Source organism: Mytilus californianus, unplaced genomic scaffold (genome assembly GCF_021869535.1).
Source record: "Mytilus californianus isolate M0D057914Y unplaced genomic scaffold, xbMytCali1.0.p SCAF_1, whole genome shotgun sequence".
Classification (NCBI taxonomy): Eukaryota; Metazoa; Mollusca; class Bivalvia; order Mytilida; family Mytilidae; genus Mytilus; species Mytilus californianus.
The window spans coordinates 44,496,413-44,512,993 of record NW_026262581.1 but is presented as its reverse complement, the minus strand read 5'-3'; the positions used below and the strand labels follow the sequence as shown (position 1 = coordinate 44,512,993).

Genomic DNA, 16,581 nt, shown 5'->3' with positions numbered 1-16,581 from the left:
CTAAACATAATTAGTTTATGCTGCACTTTAATTTTTATCATCCAAGTAATTATGCATTACAGCATTATCTTTGAATTGTCTCTATCAATAATAGTATGTTGGAGACAGTATGACACATAGACATGTATCTCGCCAGAAAAACATCGCACAACATGTAGAATTCTTTAATGTAACACTCCTTGCATGCTCATTCATTTTTCCAAAACATGATATCTTGGAGTCCACATTTAACATCAAAGGTCCATATCAAATACAAATGTTTTTCACATTCAAATCTCCACACCACAAGACATGCTAATTTTGAAAAAAACCATCATTCATAAACTTATCTATCAAAATGTCAATTTAACAATGGCCATTCTCATTTCAATATCAAGCTTAAATCTGGTCAACACTTTTGTCAATGTTTGAAATGATGAAACTCTCATTCATTTTAATGTCTGATATTTGAGATGAAAATACAAAGCCTAGCCCAATGATTGTAAATATCACACCAGTAATACTGGTTAGTGATAAGATCATTTCTTTCCAATTTTTAGTTTTCAGTAGCTCTTGAATAATCAAAATAAATAAAAGGAAATTGTGTTATAGAAAAATCTCACCTGTCTGGATGTTATGGAAAAATGGCTGATTGATAAAAATCCAGTTGTCTCCCTTTACAGATACACTGAAAAATAAAATTAACAAATCTATATCTGATTATACTTCTATTTACAAGAAAAATATACAAAGTTGTTTGCATCTTTAAATATTTTCACAATATTGAACTGTCCAGTTTTATTTTCCAATATTTGTGTAAAACATTAATTATTAAAGTTAGTTATCAAATTGATGCATATAAATTTGAGCAGACAAATTAATATACATAAAAATTTGTGAAGACCAAGAACTTGAAAATAGATGTGATGATACAAGTTTAAATAAAAGAAGAGTGTGTCTGAGGATATGAATGCCCTGCTAAATTTTCCAAGTTAAAAAGGGGCATAACTCTAGAACAGTAAATACTGCCCAATTCAAACTCTGTCTGCGTGTGGTTGATTTAGCATTGTGTACGAGTTTCATAAAATTTGGATGAGGCAAACTTAAGTCAGAGTGCGGATATGAAAAAAATTCATGCAGTTTTCCAAGTTACAAAGGGCATAACTCTAGAATGGTATGTGACTCACTGCCCAAATTCAAACTCTATCTGCTAGTTTTGGTTCTTAGCATTGTGTATGAGTTTCATAAAATTTGCTTGAGGCAAACTTAAGTTAGAGTGCAGAAACAAAAATGGGATGGATGGTTGGATGTTCACAGGTAACACTTAATGCCCCATTGCCTACGGGTTTTTATTGTTAGCAGCAACAATGTGTGATGCAAAACCTAATAGGTAACACAATCTCTTGAATATTGTATCAAATATATATACCTATGTGCTTTGTATCGATCTGTTGAGTTAAGCCCTTTCAACTGATTTTTTTAATTTGTTCTTATGTTCTTTTGTAACAAGACTGTCACAGGTTAAGGCGCCAACAAACATGTTTAACTCTGCCACAATCTGTATATGCCTGTCCAAAGTATAGAAGCCTGTAATTCAGTGGTTGTCCTTTGTTGCTATTTATCCTATTTGTTTTTCATTGATGTTTTGTACATAAATCAGGCCGTTAATTTTCTTGTTTGACTTGTTTTACATTTGTCATTTTGAAGGCCGTACGATGACCTATGGATGCTAACTTTTCATAAATTGGTCGACCTATAGATGTTAAATTTTCATAATTGGTCGTTTATGTGGAGAGTTGTCTCATTGGCAATAATACCACATCTTCTTATCTTTATATATTTTTTGTTTGAATGTCTGTTTTTTTTCATGGGCATTGGTAATTGATGTAGTCTTTGTACCATGCAGTATATTTGGCAAATATGTATATATGGCTTCCTTTACTTTTACTGTAAATGTATGTTCTAAATAATTTAAGGCCCACAATGCATAAACATCTGCACAACCTACAGATTTTGAAATTGAAAAATTTGAATATCAATATCATGTTTCTCATTTTAAATTCTCAAATTCATCCTACAAACCAATGACATAATATTTAACTGTCACATTAAAACCTTGAAAATATTTCTAATTTCCACCACTATTGATTTTGATCTGAAAGTTTCAATTGGTATTTTGTAAATTCTGTCATGTTAAGGACATATAGATTATAATAAACAATTAATTTCCCCATAGGCGACAATGATAGCCTTTTTCGAGATACAGACTTTAGAAAGCTGATTTTTTTAACGAAACCTTGCTTGAATTAAAGAAAAGTTATTAGGACAGTATTTTTTGGTCCAAAAAATATAGGTTCGCGTTGCTTTTCTTAGCGTAAATTGTACTTATCTCCCATGCCTATCAATTTTGCACTTAAAAATACGTGTCTCATCCTAGCGTTTAAAAGACATCTCAGTTCCGTTAGGGCTAAGGCAAATAATTTATTTGGCCTTTGGTATAATGCAGAATGCACGAAGTCTCTAATTACAAAAAATAACGGGCGCACATATCAACCAATCAGGATTAGCTATACTCTTAATTCTGAATACCATGTTATGCTCATAAAATGGCTGCGCCCATAAAATCTAATGGTGTATTGTAACCTATACGCTATTTAATACTTTCTAGAATCATGCAATTCATAGTTCGTTAGATGCATAAATATATATGCCACACAAAAATCATCTTCAAAACGTTCTGGCATTACTCTCTGAATTTTCACAATTTTTTATCAGAGGTAACCCCAGTCAAAAAATGTGAAAAAAAAAATTCTGATTTTTTTAGTAAATGCGGTACTGCTAAAAAGGGCCTGAAGATAATGTCCACTTTCTCCAATGATTCTTTATATGTCATCAAGTACTGATTATATTGATAACAAAACCGATCCAATATGTAACTACTACGGTGAATTTTGAACAACAGTTTTAAATGAAACCATTTTCGTAGAAAAGTACATTTTTGAAACAGACTATAGCATTTCAAAATATGAAAAATGTGTAAATATTTGTGTTGAAACAGCGAAAACTATTCGTTAACTACAAAATGTCATGCCTATTCTAATTTTTATAGTCTGCCATTCGAGTGAACATTTCAATGTTCGAAGGGGATCATTTCTGTACATTTTCACTGAATTTGGTAATTTCGATAACAGCACTTGGATCGAGATTGTCATGTTTAAAAATCGATTTGTATATCCAAACTCTAGACGTGTATGTGCTTTTTTCAAACAAATCAGCAGAAGTTCAGAAAATGACATATTCTCTCCACAGTAAGTCAAAAGTCGAACCCACCCTTGTTTCTAAGGTAAAACGCTATACAAATATGAAACAGACTATAGCTTAAAAACTAGTTAATCAATAATTCATTTGTCACCAAAAAATACGGTTTCACATCAAATATCCAGTAAAATTACTGTTTTTGACACTTTTTGAGCACTATGATAAAGAAATGTCGACGCTGTATAGATTATAATAAACAATTAATTTCCCCATAGGCGACAATGATAGCCTTTTTCGAGATACAGACTTTAGAAAGCTGATTTTTTTAACGAAACCTTGCTTGAATTAAAGAAAAGTTATTAGGACAGTATTTTTTGGTCCAAAAAATATAGGTTCGCGTTGCTTTTCTTAGCGTAAATTGTACTTATCTCCCATGCCTATCAATTTTGCACTTAAAAATACGTGTCTCATCCTAGCGTTTAAAAGACATCTCAGTTCCGTTAGGGCTAAGGCAAATAATTTATTTGGCCTTTGGTATAATGCAGAATGCACGAAGTCTCTAATTACAAAAAATAACGGGCGCACATATCAACCAATCAGGATTAGCTATACTCTTAATTCTGAATACCATGTTATGCTCATAAAATGGCTGCGCCCATAAAATCTAATGGTGTATTGTAACCTATAGTGCAATAATTAGGGAAGATAACACCTTCAATATTTTTAGGCATTTGCTGCAATGTTACTACATTAAACTGTTATTTCATACCTCTTCTATTTATATGAAGAATGCTCATGATGTTATAATGAATTTTAATAACAAAGACTATTCCTATTTTTTTTAGGATTGCATAATGTCAACTCACAGTTAAAAGTTAATGATGGAAAGAAGGTACATTATTCTATCATAACAATGTATATATATCAGGGATATATCAACTTTTAATCTCTTTTGTAATAAAAACATATAAGAATATGATAAACATATAAAATAATTTGTAAAGGTTCCATGGAACTCTGTGTGTTAGCTGTGATTGTTGCAATCAGTATTAAAGTGTTATGTTGACTGCCAAAAATTAGTCCTTTTAAAATCAATAAAATATGGTAAAGTTAAGAAAATCATTCTTGTTCTTTAAACTACTATTTCTTGATAATGTAGAAGCTGTTGTCCAAGTTCCAGGAATGATTTGACAAAGTTATTGATGCCTAACAATTTAACCCCAGACTGTAAACTGCAGAAAAAATATCAGTAAAATTTCTGAAAGCTGTTAAAAACATTTTCAAAATTTGGCTTCAGATATTATCTCATAATAATAAAAAAGTTTCAAATTTCATAAAATTCTATTTGACAACATAAGTTTCTTAAAACCTTTAACCCGAAACTGTTTCTAAATGTTAATAAAATGCTTCGCTGAGCGCAGCTGGATACGACCACAGAGGTCCAACCCTGAACAGTTGGGGCAAAAATGAACACAATATACGCGCTTGATACAGGTCTGAATTTGGATTGTAATTAAATATTTGACACATAATAGGTTTCCGACACCGAATAACTGTAGTCAAAGAACTTAGAATTGGTTATATGATTTGAATTTATATTCATTTTTTTGCTTTTGTGCAATACACTATGCTGTTGCCAATTGACCCCCCCCCCCCCAACAAAAAAAATTTTTTTTTTACATCCCCCTTTTTTTGCAAAAAAAATTAATATTTCAAGAAATTTTCTTTTAAATTTCTGAAATCTGAAATGAAAAAAAAATTGCCCCCCACAATTTCATTTTTACCCCCCTCCGCCCCTAATTTTTTTTTAATCCCCCCCTCGTTTTCCAAAAAAAAAAATCTTTCCCTCAAGATATGGTCATGATCTCAATTCAAATTTCCAATGGAGTTTGCAATCATAATTACCAATTTAAATACATAATCATTGCTAAAATTAATATTCCTTTAATAGTAACTTCTAAGAATAAATTGACAGCTAATCACCTCAAGACAATACAAAATTTCTTTATACATAATTTAAAAGCAGTGAAAGGGAGGTAATCCAAACATACACAACATTATACTTTAAATGAGTTTGGATTACCTCCCTTACACTGCTTTTAAATTGTCCATTAACCAGGAAACCTTTGTTTTTCCCCCTTTTGTGCCCCTTATTCCTAAACGGTTTGAGCCACCATACCAAAGTCAATCCTAACCATCCCTTTGTGGTATGGAAACTTGTGGTATAATTTCAGAGAGATTCATACACCTTTCCACAAGTTATTGTCTGGAAACTAGAAAAATGCTTATTTGGGCCCTTTTTTGGCCCCTAATTCCTAAACTGTTAGGACCATAACCCCCAAAATCAATTCCAACCTTCCTTTTGTGGTTATAAACCTTGTGTTTAAATTTCATAGAATTCTATTTATTATACTAAAGTTATTGTCCGGAAACCAAATGTCTTCATACAACAAAAACGACGATGACGTGATACCAGTATACGACCGCAAATTTTTTTGCGGTGGTATAAAAATGCATTTCTTTTTACACCTATATGCTAACTGAACAAACTTTGGTGGATAGTTGCCTCATTGGCAATCATACCTCATCTCCTTATTTTTATAAAGTAATTTAAGACCATTTGTCTTGCCTGCTTTTCTGATCCTGATTGAGTTTATATTGAAGGTCTTTGAAATAAATGTTTTACTACAAGAATCACATATACTTAACATTATCAATGATCCACATGAATGAGGTCAAGGTTTGATGAAACTTGCCAAACAGACCAGGGGCGTAGCTGTCATGAGGCACTATATGCACCAAAAAAATTATGAAATGTAATCTGTGTGACCACTGAGACTTTTCTCACTTGTTGTGTAATTGATAATCATAGTCATATCTTAAAAAAATGCACTCCACCTGGAGCAGCTGCATATGACCGCAGAGGTGGAACTCTGAACAGTTGGGGCAAGTATGGACACAATATTCAAGCTTGATACAGCTCTGAATTTGGATAGTGATTAAATAATTGACACATTATAGATTTCTGACACAGAATAAATGTGGTCAGATAACTTAAAAATTTGAAATGGGACATTTAATCTACTTAATGGTCCAATATCCAAAATCTAATTCCATGGTTAGATTCAGCATATAAAAAAAACCATGAATTCAAACAAAGTTTAATTTTGGACCCTATGGACCTTAATATGGACTAATTTGAAAACAGGGCCCAAAATTAAAAATTTGAATGCACAGTTAGATTCAGCATATTATAGAACCACAAGAATTCAGTTTTTGATGAAATCAAACAAAGTCTAATTTTGGACCCCTTGGACCTCAATGTAGACCTATTTAAAAATGTCCAAATATTCAATATAGTAATACATGGTAAAAACCTCAAACAATTCAAGACTTTAAATTAATCCGCACTGAAATTATTTAAAAGATTTGTATTTATTTGCAATTGAAGATTTCTTGCTGTTGTGCAATACTTTGCTGTTGCGCAAAACTTAGTAAATCTGTTTACAAACTAAATATAATAATTTACACACCCTGTTTGGTGTGTATCTCCTGCCATATCAGTATTTGTTGTTTCTTCATATAGATCAGAAATAATTTATGTTAGAACCAGCTTAGCCAATATTAGAAAAGTCTTGTTTTTGGCCCCTATTTGGCCTGTAGTTTCTTAACGATTAAAGCCACAACCCACAAAATCAACCCCAAACTTCTGTGTGTGGTATGGAATCCCTCCTTTCTGCCCCTTATTCCTGAACAGTTTGAGCCATAACCCCCAAAGTCAAACCCAACCTTCCCTTTGTGGTATGGAACCTTGTGGTACAATTTCATAGAGATCCATACACTTATACACAAGTTATTGTCCGGAAACTAGAAAAATGCCTTTTTTTGGCCCCTTTTTGTGCTATTGAACCGTGTGGTTAAATTTCATAGAGATCCATTCACTTATACTAAAGTTATTGTCTGGAAACCAAATGTCTTCTGACGACGGCAACGACATGATAGCAATATACGAACGCAAATTCTTGCGGTCGTATAAAAATACTATTTACAAATTGGAATGACACAATCTTATCATAAACTGTTAACACAGAGATATGTCTCGCCGTTTTGTTATTTTGATAGTAAAATGCAAATGTTGAAATAAAAATATCAAAATTTTAACATGTAAGTTATGCATATATTCAAAGTTAATGAACCATGACTGAAGGTACAATTCATTGACAATTTTATCAATAACCTCAATCAGAACAGAATGGATATATATGAAAAATGCTAAACTGTAAAACAGGATTTATTGCTTACAAAGGCTATGCTGGGCAATGCAGATTGTATAAATGCTTTACAGATTTCTGATTATACTGTATTAATTCATCAGTCAGATGTAATTACAAATTTATTTTTATAATTCTTAGAAGTATTTTCCCTGTATACTTTCATGATAAAATTACCAGTAAATTTTATGATTTGAGTACATTAAATTCACAAATGTTGAAAAAGAGTTTTCTGTCTAGTTGCTTTGTTCCCAATAAGATTTATGAGGAGGTAGCAGCAAAAGTACCTCAAGATACTTGGTTTTACATCCCCTTGATTACAGTTGCTGAAGTTAAGGACTGCCTTAGCAATTTAAATGTTGCAAAAGCTACAGGCATTGATCAGATCAGTCCTCGCATACTTAAACTATCATCAGAAGTTATTTCACCGTCAATAGCTTATATTATAAATAGGAGTATCACTGCTGGTATATTTCCTTCTGAGCTTAAAAATGCCCGTGTCATGCCAAGTCATAAAAAGGGTCCTAAAGATACTGTCGACAACTATAGACCAATATCTATTTTGCCTACTCTTTCAAAGATTTTTGAAAAGCATGTCTGCAAACACCTATACCGATACCTATTAAAATATAAGCTCCTTCATGCAAGTCAGTCTGGATTTAGAAGCCACCACTCTTGTCACACTGCTTTACTAAAACTTATTGATCAGTGGTTGAAAGCCATTGATGATGGAGAAATTATAGGTATTATCTTCCTAGATTTTAAAAAAGCATTTGATCTGGTAGATCACATTATACTTCTTCAAAAACTGCAGTGCTACAAAATTTCAAATTTATCATGTAACTGGTTTAAATCATATCTATCTCATAGATTCCAACAAGTTGAAAATGGGACAATCAAGTCAAGGGCACTAGAAATAAAATCTGGAGTACCTCAGGGCTCCATATTAGGCCCCCTTTTATTTTTATTGTTCATTAATGATTTGCCCCTTCATATAACCTCATCTGAAGCAGACCTTTATGCAGATGATACTACCATTCACTGCACAGGTCGTAGTCTAAATACCATCCAGGACAGCATTACAAATGATTTAGACAGAATTGAAGAATGGTGCAAGGGAAATAAGATGTATATAAATCCAACAAAAACTACATCTATGGTTATTGGTTCTAGACAGAAACTAGCAAAAACAGACCATGTTCTTAATTTGACTGTTGGTAACTCCCACATTAGAGATGTTAATGGCGAAAAGCTCCTAGGGGTTTTCATTGATGAAAATCTTGAGTGGACAGCCCAAATTGGTACTTTGTGCACAAAAATCAGTACCAGGCTAAATCTTTTGTCTAGGATAAAGAAATCCCTCCCCCTGGAAACACGAAAGTTATACTTTAATGGTTATATTCTCCCTATTTTGGATTACTGTTGTACAATTTGGGGAAACACCAGTGACCAAAATACAAATAGATTAGATAAACTTCAAAAACGAGCAGCTAGAATTATTCTTGAACTTCCTTATGATACCCCATCTAATACAATGTTTAAAAAGTTATCATGGCTTCGATTTACTGATCGTGTAATTTACCACAAGGCCTTATATGTTCATAAATGTTTATATGGATCTGTCCCAGAATATTTGTCTAACAAAATCTCCTATGTTACAAATAAAAATGGAATGCAACTTAGATCAAATACTACCCAATTACTTAATATACCAAAGGCAAGAACAAACACATTTAGAAGATCTTTTTCATATACTGGCCCAACTTTATGGAATAAACTACCAGAAGCACTAAGACACATGTCAAACATAAATACTTTTAAAACAAACTGCTTTAAGTTTTTACTTGAAAATCCAGGAATTATTTAAATGATTATGTATTAATTTTGATTATGTTTTCTAATGTTTATCTTTGTTATGAAGAAATTGTGTGATGCATTGTGAGTGGAGTGTGAGGGCCTCAAGGGAGAATAGTGTTTGTACTAATTGAGCATACCCTCTTGAAATAAAGATTATTATTATTATTATTATTATTATTCCCCTGAACCCCATACCAGGGCTATGTCCTGGTCCTGTTGGGAGCCTAAAGCCACTTCCAGACCTCATTCTACAGCATTCTTATCAGGCCAACACACACTAGAAAGGTTTAATAAACAGAATTTTAAAGTTACTAAACCAAGGTAGGAGATGCAGATCCTTATATTCTGCTTGAAATTTAAAATGCATTTTCTTTTTTTAATTTATGGTGGTTTGTTTAATACTCATTTCTGCTAAAATCTGATTTATGATAAAAGTCCTTTAACTATCAGAAAAATTGGAGGAAAAATTAATCTGACTGAATCACCATTTTCCAATAAATCAAACAGAGGTAAACAAGTCTTTTGCCTTAAAAGATATAATGGCCTTTATCAAACTTTGTCTTAAAATTCTTAGGAAATGCAATAACAAGAATAAAACTCTGAAAACTTGATTGGCAGTTATGGTAATTGGTGGTTAAAAGAATTGCACTGTCCGAACTAAATTTAGCAACCAGCACTGACCTTCTTATGATCATCCTGACTGATTTTTTAATGTTAAATCAAGATTAGAACAGAAAAATTATGTAATGCCATTATTAAAGTTAAAGCAAAGACAATGTCCTTACCATCATGAGATAATTACCCTTCAACTTTTACTCCAAAACACTTCATTCACATGTCAATTTAGTCACCATTTTATTTTCATGTTTGGCATTTGATTGTCAGTACATTAAATTGAGAAAATTATCTTTAAATTGAGTTGTTATGAAACAATACTATGGCAATCAGGATTTAAAAGAGATTTCAAAACAAGATTTGTTACTGCATAAATATAATCCTTTAAGATTGCTGCAAACAATTTAAAAAATGCTTAAGGTACACACACACACACATATATATCTTTCTTATCTTTCCTTAAAATCAAGAAGAGTATGACCACATTAGATGGCTGTCAAATATTAGATTTGTCTTTGTTTAAAATCGTTACCTTATCCATGCATACAGACAACTGAGCAATTAATGGCTGAACTACTTTGGCTTGACAAGATTCAAGAGCTGACACTGAGAATTTGGTCTTGTTATGATCAAAGGTAATAATGGTACAATTTCCCCAATTTTATCCTATCAAACATTTCAAATGTACCTTTGATGAACTCTGCAATCATAGATGGCCTTCTTACATAATATTTTGCAGCACAGAAAGGAAGCAGTAAAAAGGATGTAATTATACATATCTAGTAGCAAATGCAACTTCTAATGCATAGTTATGTGCAATTTATTTTGCAGTAATTATTTTAAGAGAGTATTATGACAAAACTATTGATAATAAATGAGGAAATGGGATATAGTAAAAGTAGGTTACCGGTATAACCATTATACCTGAAAAAGCATTATTTCAAAAAAATTATGTAGCTTTAATTTGGCTTATAAGATTGTATCTTTTAACTAATAATTATTGAAACTGAGTTGAAATAAACATTCATGTCAGATCAAAAGGAATATCCAAATAATTCTTGAAAAATAAATGATGTCACTTTACCAATGAATTTCGATGTAATTTTAAACCATTACATAATTTAGTGCAAGTTTCAGTTGTCCAGCTGAAATTAAACAATAGAAATGGATCTCTCCATTGTTGACAGTAAAAATCAACGCACCATCTGGTGTTGTTGCTGGAGTTACATGTCTAGCTAGAAATAGTGTTAATTCACATTTTGAATTTTGAATTTATAAATTGAAAATGACCCATAAGTGATGATAATGGGAGATTAATAAATATATCATTAGTTCCTCTACATGCTGTAGGTTGAACTTTGTAAATACAGCTGATTCACAAACTACACCTCTTTCGGGAAGATACTTAAAGTTCATAGATATTTTGTTTTGTTTACTTACTGGCAGGTGTGAATTCAGATCCCCCATAAAATAAGAGACAAAAGAAGAGAACAAACCAGAGGCTCTAAAGAGCCTGTGTTGCTCACCTAGGTCTATGTGCATCTTCAACAATTGACACTCTCCAAAATTGTAGACTAGAATAGAATTCATGACAAAAGTCTCTTGTTGATCTTGAATTGCTGATAATTTTTTCTGTTATAACATCTCCCTATCTTCTTTAATATTTGCCCAAAATACAAAAAAAGGGTAAACAAAATCGTCATTTAAGGACAATCACTCCTATAAAGAGTCTACTAACTATTTCAACAAAAGTAGACATTTTGTAGATCTTGTCTTGCTGATAGTTTTTTTCAATCAAAGTTTCTATCTTTATTTTTTTACAGTTTTCAAGATAGGCAAAAGTGCCAAAAATTGGTAAAAATCTTCATTAAAGAGCAAGAACTCCAATTATGAGTCGACTGACAATTTCAGCCTTGTGAACTTATTTGTAGATCTTATCTTGCTGATTATTTTTGCCATTTATAGTTTCTCTCTATCTATTATAAATTTCAAGATGATAATCAATAAACTGCTTCGCCAAGCGCAGCTGGATAAAACCGCAGAGGTCCAACCCTGAACAGTTGGGGCAAAAATGGACACAATATTCAAGTTTGATACAAGTCTGAATTTGGATTGTAATTAAATATTTGACACATTATAGGTTTCTGACCATAGAATAAATGTAGTCAAAGAACTTAAAATTAGTTATATGATTTGAATTTATATTCAATTGAAGATTTCTTGCTTTTGTGCATTACACTGTGCTGTTGCGCAATACTTATTAAATCAGTTTTCAGACTATATACAAAGAATTAGCAATTGTGACCCCCAATTTTTCTTTGGGAAATTGACAATTTCTTAAATCTTGAAGAAACAAATTTTTTTTTTACCCCACCCCCCCTTTTCCAAAAAAAAATAAAATTTGAAGTAAATTTTCTTTTTGTAAAATGTGGTAAAATTTAAGAGACATCAATACACTTAAACACAAGTTATTGTCTGAAAAATAGAAAAATGCTTGTTTCAGACCCTTTTTGGCCCCTGATTCCATAACAGTTTGGGCACCAAAATGTATCCCAACCCTCGACTTGTAGTATTGAACCTTGTGGTACTATTTCAGAGCAATCAAAATACTTATACACAAGTAATTGTCCTGAAACTAGATAAATGCTTGTTTTGGGCCCCCAAATACAATCCCAACCTTCCTTTTGTGGTATTGAACCTTTTAGTAAAATTTCATAGAGATCCATACCCTTAAACTTAAGTTATTGTCCGGAAACCAAATGTCTTTGGACGTTGACGACGACATAATAGCAATATACGATCTTTTTTGCAGTCGTATAAAAATGAAAAAATAAAATGCTCTGCTGTACTCAGCTTGATACGACTGCAGAGGTCAAAGCCTGAACAGTTGAAGCAAGTATGGACAATGAGGCTACATCAAGCTTGATACATCTCTGTATTTGGATTGTGATTAAATATTTGACACAGTATAGGTTTCTGTCACAGATGAATGCAGCCAAAGAACTGAAAAAAATGAAAATGAACTTTTACCTTTTATGGTCCAATATCCAAAATCTAAATACACGGTTTGATTCAGCATATCCAAGTACACCAGAAAATCATAGTTTTTTGGCACCTAATTCCTAAATGGTTTGGGCCATTACTCCCAAAATCAATCCCAACCTTCCTTTTTACCGGTAGGTATGAAATCTTGTGGTTCAATTTCATAGAGATCCATACACTAATACACAATTATTGTCCCAAAACAAGAAACATGCTTGTTTTTGGCCCCTAATTCCTAAACAGTTAGGACAATAACCCCTAAAATCAATCCCAACCTTCTTTTTGTGGTATGGAACCTTGTGGTACAATTTAAAAGAGATCCATACACTTATACTCAAGTTATTGTCTGGAAACCAAATGTCTTTGGACAACGACAATGCTGATAACATCATAACATTATACGACCGCAAATTTCACTCTTATAAAAATTGGTTAAATTCTTTATTTAAGGGCAGTAAATCCTATCAGAAGTTGTCCTACAGTTTTAACATAAATGGACAATAGGTAAAGCTAAACATTCTGAACATTTCTCTCCTTGTGGAAGTACACCACTAATTCATGGCCCATTGCTTTCTATGTTAAATTCCTCAATTTCAAGCAGGCACAGCTCTTTTGTTTTAAGTTCAAATAAAGTGACAATCATTGCATGTCAAAGCAACACTTTATGGTGTCTTGTACTGAAAAAATCAACATACCTTTAATGGCATATAAGAAAGAACTGGTTCCTGGAACTTCAGATATACCAAAACAGGTACTTCAGATCTGACAAACAGGCAAAATGTACCCTCTTTTTAAAATTTGGTGCAGTTTTTTTAATATTCAAAATTATAAGTCAAAAAGTGTTCTACAATGATCACCAGCCATTCAGCTTTCATTTTGATACCAAAAATATCTAAATATTCTACATATTTTGAAAGTTACACTCATGCGTAGGAACTATTTTGTGTTAAATATGTACTACTTTCTGGTATGTGCTTTCTGGCCGGGCCCAAATTAGTGGTGTTACACCTTGTCAGATTTTCTCTATTTACCTGTATAGCGGTTTTCAAAATAATAGACAAAACTTGCGTTCTACCCCATGTTCTATTGTTAGCCATGTTGGCCATCTTGGTTGGCAGGTGGAGTCGTAGTACACATTTTAAACTAGATACCCCAATGATGATTGTGGCCAAATTTGGCCCAGTAGAATTTTTTGTAAAAGTTAATGATGATTGATGACCAACACCTGAGATGCCAAGTGATGAGAAAAAACAAGATAATAGACAATACTTGCATTTTATTTCTATATTCTATTTCAAGCATTGGAGGACATGTTGGTTGGCGGTCAGCTCATCAGACAAATTTTTTAAACAAGAAAAACCTCTAGAATGATTGTTGCCAAGTTTGGTTTCAATTGGCCCTGTAGTTTGAGAAGGAAAGATTTTTGTAAAAATTAACAGATAATGGATGAAGACAGGATCCAAGCGATGAAAATGGCTCACTTTGCACAAATGGCCATTATAAACATATAAAAAATTTACAGGAATATATTGTAATTTGTCTGAAAAATTATTTCAAAGTCTTCTTGAACTGACTATTAAGGAAGATGTTTTTTCTCCTCCCTTTCTACATACATTAATTGTCATAACATTTGAAAGGTTTCGTCATCTTCAGTTTGAAAGAAAATTTCTGTTCTTCAAACGGTGAACTTATTAGTTTTAAACTTAATAAACTGCTTACCACACATACAATGTTTGTCATTAAATTTCCCTTTGTTACCATAAATAAGACAAAAAAAAAGTTGTTTCTGCTTTTGAAAATTTTGTCTTCTCTTATTAATGGATTAATTGCACTTTACTTAATGAACCATATCATTAGTCTTTTCAGGAGAATAAGACAAAAAGTCAGGAAACAAAAAAACCCAATATAAACATAATACAAATGAACTTATATTTACCACTTCCTTCTATAGTTGTATAATCTCCAATCAAAGATTATAGAGAGCATGCTGTTATGTGGAAACCTATCAAACAGGACAATACAATGTATGTATCCGATCATATTCTTCATTGTTAATAGAAATATCTGAAGACAAAACTGTCTTCTATAATACAAACCAGGAAGAAGTTTTCATTGGACTGCTAAAATAATCTAGAAATTGTCATTAACTCGTAGCAAACCCAAGTGTGTTTTAGTTTGTAAGTGTGGGTTTTAATTCTAAAAGACATCTTTGAAATAATAAAATATCTAGTACCATACTGCATTCAGATCTGTAATACATGCCTTTTAAAGAAATAAATAAGAAAATGTTCAAGCCCAAACAGTTCAACAATTTTACCAGTCTTAATTACCAATAGTTTTATCAATATTCTGCCACCTTACTAAAAAGTGTTAATCGTTATCCACAATTAACAATTCACATGCTCATTTTCTTATCCACAACAAGCATTCTGAGAGTATTGCATGGCAATACATAGTCCCCTACCGGTTAAAAATTAATTGTACTGGAACAAAATGCTAACTTGAATTATAACTTGTCATGTTGTAAACTATATAACAAATATCAAGTCAATGTCTTCAAGCATGACGAAAAAAGTGCTGAAAACTGATAATTTAAGTGAATTTTCTAAGTCCAAGGACCATTACTCTGCATAAAATCATCAAACCGAAACAAAATTCAAACTTGGTCTGTAACTTGTCATGATAAAACTATATACCAATTATCAAATCAATATCTTCAAGCATGACGAAAAAAAGTGCAGAAAACTGATTATTTGAGTTAATTTTCTAAGTCCAAGGACCATAACTCTGCACAAAATAATCAGACGGGAACAAAATTCTAACTTGATCTGTAACTTGTCATGATAAAACAATGTACCAATTATTAAATCAATATCTTCAAGAATGACGAAAAAAAGTGCGGACAAGAATGACGAAAAAAAGTGCGGAAAACTGAATATTTGAGTGAATTTTCCAAGTCCTAGGACCATAACTCTGCACAAAATTATCAGACCGGAACAAAATTCGAACTTGATCTGTTACTTGTCATGATAAAACAATATACCAAATATCAAATCAATATCTTCAAGCATGAAGAAAAAAAGTGTGGAAAACTGATTTGCCGGACTGACAGAAGGACAGACAGACGGACAGACAGACGGACGGAGTGCAAACCTAAAGTCCCCTTCAACTTCGTTGGTAGGGGACTAATAAGCAATTCACATGCTCATTTTTTATCCACATTTAGCAATTCACATGCTCATTTTTTATCCACAATTATCAATTTGCATACTCATTTTTTATCCACAATAAGCAATTCAAATGCTCATTTTTTATCCACAAATAGCAATTCACATGCTCATTTTTTATCCACAAAAAGCAATTCACATGCTCATTTTTTATCCACAATTATCAATTTGCATGCTCATTTTTTATCCACAATAAGCAATTCAAATGCTCATTTTTTATCCACAATAAGTAAAATTGAGAATGGAAATGGGGAATGTGTCAAAGAGACAACAAACGACCATAGAGCAGACAACAGCCGAAGGCCACCAATGAGTCTTCAATGCAGCGAGAA

At 32.2% G+C, this 16,581-nt stretch overlaps 1 protein-coding gene and 1 long non-coding RNA gene across 7 annotated transcripts in view; one reads left to right on the top strand and one right to left on the bottom strand.

The window, feature by feature from the left end:
• LOC127701890 (protein MON2 homolog) overlaps nt 1-16,581 on the bottom strand; it is a 126,009-nt gene that overhangs the window by 88,156 nt on the left and 21,272 nt on the right. For all 6 annotated transcript variants that reach the window (XM_052205868.1, XM_052205898.1, XM_052205891.1 and 3 more), the window contains one exon: nt 603-667. The gene's annotated coding sequence lies outside the window, so the exon portion shown is untranslated. The remainder of the gene's footprint in view (nt 1-602; nt 668-16,581) is intronic.
• The window catches only part of LOC127703877 (uncharacterized), a 39,037-nt gene continuing 28,594 nt past the window's right edge, over nt 6,139-16,581 (top strand). The window contains exon 1 of the long non-coding RNA XR_007983099.1: nt 6,139-6,162. This is a non-coding gene — a long non-coding RNA (uncharacterized LOC127703877). The remainder of the gene's footprint in view (nt 6,163-16,581) is intronic.